Here is a 3,820-nt window from a genome sequence, read left to right on the forward strand (position 1 = left end):
CGCCTCTATTCCGTACAGTTCTGTCAGCTTTTCTGTGTCAATATTCCGTACTGTTATGTCGCTTATCCGTACATCTGTACGTACCACACTCCGGTGTCCCTCCCGTACAGTTCTGCTAGTTTCTCCTTTCGTCAGTATAGTGCTTCAGCCCTCTCTCTTTCTCATCGCTTGATATTTGTTGAATCCATCAACCTCCATGGCAGAAGCAAACAAATATTATGTCAAGAGAGCACTCTCTCCTGAACCCAAACGACAATCAAGGGAAACCTCTCCCCCCATAGCTCCTTCTTCTGAAGATGCTTCCTATGTGTTTGATATGTTGAATGAGGATTTTCAACAAAGTAGAAGGGAATGGATTCAACCTGCTCCGGAACTCACTTACAAAATGAAGTTGCCTTCTCTTGTGCATCCTTTGAAGAAGCTCTCTCAAACTGCAGTGATCATCTTTTTCCCAGGCAAAATTCCCTCTGCTAATGATGTCGGACAATGGGTGAATTCTCTCCTAGGTGGATGCTATGTAGAAGGAGTCTATTTTGCCTCCCGAGGATTTTATGAAGTACATCTTTTGGATGCCTTGACAAAACAAAAGATGTTGGAAATGTCTCCTTTATTTTTTGGTCGACAAATGGTGCATATTATGCCCTGGTCCCCTAATAAGGACTACCAGAATCTCATCAAGCATCACTGCCCTGTATGGGTTGAAGTGGTTGATTTTCCAGATTACATGAGAACAGAGCTTCCAGGTTTAGCTATGACATTGGGACAAGTGATCTGTCCTCCTCGTCCCACAGGTAATAAAAATCGCTTTTGCATCTTGTGGGATACTGATAGACCGACCCCCTCCTCTATTGCAGTTGAGATTGAGGGTGTTAATTTGGGAAAAAGATATTTCACTTTAAAATGGTGCATTTTTGCTGGAGCTTGTTTTTCTTGTCACAAGTTTGGGCATCTTGCTTCAGAGTGTCCCTCTATCCTTCATCCACCTCCTCCAGCAGCTATCCCTCTACCATCTAATAAAGGAGGTCAGAAGACATATGTGGAAAAGATTGAAGTTAAAGGAGCAAAGCCTTCAATTCATACAGGGAGCCAGGCAAATTCAGCTCAACACAAGGATAAAAGAAAAAGCAAGTTGGGGGAAAATAACCCATCTTCTCATGAGGGATGGCAGACTGCAAAGAAGACGGTGCCCCTCAAACAAAGACCTCTCCAATCTCGTAATTGGGATGCCTCTGCTCCTTCTCCAGGACAATCTTCTACCTCTTCAAGCAACCCCATCTTAAAGGCATGGGTTAATGCAGTCAAGAAGGGTCTTCCCCTTTGTGAAGAAGATGATATTATCAGGGAATTGGATGCTAAGGGTCAGCAAGACCCTGTGGCAATGGCAGAGGCTTGAGGCCTCCTGTTCTTTTTGAGGACAGAACATCTCTTGTATATATTTTCATGCGTGCTTCTCTTAAATGTTTTTCCTATAATATATAGGGCCTCTGCAACCAGAATAAATGGAGGCTTTTATGGCATTATATAAATACAACTCATCCGGATGTTGTGTGTCTACAAGAGCATAATCAGCATTTTTTGGCTGGCCAGCATGGGTTTTTTTTTGGATATGATATATTTTATTCAGGATCTGAACAGTTCTCTGGGCTGTGCATTTTAGCCAGACATGATCTGCAACCCTGGATAGCATATAATGATCTTGGTCGACGATGGATGATTATCCAATGTATGATTAATGGAGAGATTTTTGAAATAGGATCTTTGTATGCTTCTCAAAATTCAGCTTCAAGAGCTCAAATGTGGAACTCCATCAAGCAATATCCTTGGTCTTCAAATGCACTACTTTGTGGTGATTTCAACAATTCTCCTCACTCGAAGGACAACACTACACATAAATCCCATATGCTGCCCTCTGAAATTCAGCAATGGGAACATATGACATCCATCATCTCTTCAATTTGCAGATTTATGGACAGCAACTCACCCATCAGTTATGGGATTTACATATCATCATAATGCTTTCACAGAATATTGGGCCAGGCTTGATAGATTTTATCTCATTCATGCTCAGCAATATGATGAATATACATGTCAAATGCGGACTGATTATTCACAGCAATTATCTGATCATACTCCACTATGGCTCATTCTTTCTTTTGGTATGCCTCTGGATGACTTGCAGCTCTCTTCAGTCAGAAATTTACAGGTCAATCAATTATATCTCTCTCATGAAAATTTCCAGCATATGATCAGATTGGCTTGCAGGCCATTGCTTTCCCATGCTCAGGAGGATCTGGACTTTGCTTGGACCTCTTTCATACATCGTATTCAAAATGTCATTAAGGAATATGGAAGATGGTACATGGCAGAAACCAGACAGCATATCCAGTGGGCAAAATCATACAAGCAGTATTTGGTACAGATTAGTCATCAAAGATCTCTATCTGATTCTGAGCAGCATTTATTGTCTTGTGCTTCCTCCATAATTGATGCCAATGATAAATGCAAGTTGTCCAAATGGCAGATCCGGGCCAGAGCTAAACCCATGCTAGATAAGGGCTGTTCCTCGAAATCTTTTTTTCGGAACTTACATGCACATAGACAAAGCCAATCTATCATGAGGGTCAGGAAACCAGACGGCCTTTGGACCCAGACTCTATCTCAGCTAGAAAAACAATGTTTGGATCATTTTCAGCTTCTCTTTTCTCAGCCATCTTCTTCTACACCTCAGGTTATTTCAGCCCGTAACAAATTTACTGAGTTTGTTTCTCCTATTGTCTCCTTGCAAAAAGCCTCAATGCTGGAAATGTCTTTTTCGGATGTTGAATTGGATGAAGCTCTTAGGCATTTGGGTAAACATAAATCCCCTGGTTGGGATGGTCTGATGGTTGAATTTTTTGAAGCCTTTTGGCCTGAACTGAAGGGTCCAATTCTGCAGTTTATAAATGTAGCCTGGCAGCATCAACATCTTCCCTCAGCTTGGAAGCATGGTTTGGTTAAGCTTGTGCCCAAAAAACCTCTATGTGAGACTATGGACGACTGGAGACCCATCACTTTGATGCCGGTTATATACAAACTGATTGCCAAAATGTTGGTACATCGGATAAAGGATATCCTTCATGAAGGCCTTCATCCAAGGCAATATGGTTTTGTTGTTCCTAGACGGCACATACATGACAATATCTCTAACACTATCATCGCAATGGAATATGCAAAATATTCAGCACAAGATGTGTTGGTCATGCAGGTGGATGTGGCTAAGGCTTTTGATACAGTACAGTGGGATTATGTTTCTCAAATCATGTTAAAACTTGGTTTTGGTCCAAAGCTAGTTAATGTCATATATTGGCTTTACTCAGATTCCACTACACAATGCGTTATAGGGAATCATTTGTCTGAGTCTTGGACTCTCGAACGCTCAGTTTGACAGGGATGCCCTCTCAGTGCTTTGCTCTATGCCATTGCTTCACACCCTTTGCTACTTTATATGGATCACATGGTTGATACTGGACAGCTAGAGGGGCTTCAGATTTCTGGTTCACGACCCTGCCTTGCACAGGCCTATGCAGATGATTCATTCTTCATGCCAGAGAATAGTCCTTTGGAGATTCGCCTCTTGATGGATACCCTTTCAGAATTTGGGTTAGCAGCTGGTCTTAAAATTAATTTTCAGAAATCAAAACTCTTGCCACTCAAGCATTGTGATTGGCATGCTATCTTGAGGCCACGCCAGATTGTTTATCCGGAAAACATAGTAAGACATTTGGGCTATCCCATTGGCTGGAAAATCAGCAATAAGCAACAAATGTCCTGGGTGGCAAAC

The 3,820-nt window shown here is 41.8% G+C and overlaps 1 pseudogene; it reads left to right on the forward strand.

Moving 5' to 3' along the window:
- Positions 1–296: 296 nt before the first annotated feature.
- Positions 297–1,412, forward strand: LOC147895777 (uncharacterized; annotated as a pseudogene).
- Positions 1,413–3,820: the final 2,408 nt, after the last annotated feature.

This window comes from Dipteris shenzhenensis, chromosome 12 (genome assembly GCF_047967505.1).
Source record: "Dipteris shenzhenensis isolate YYH24624 ecotype China chromosome 12, Dip_SZ_1.0, whole genome shotgun sequence".
Lineage (NCBI taxonomy): Eukaryota > Viridiplantae > Streptophyta > Polypodiopsida > Gleicheniales > Dipteridaceae > Dipteris > Dipteris shenzhenensis.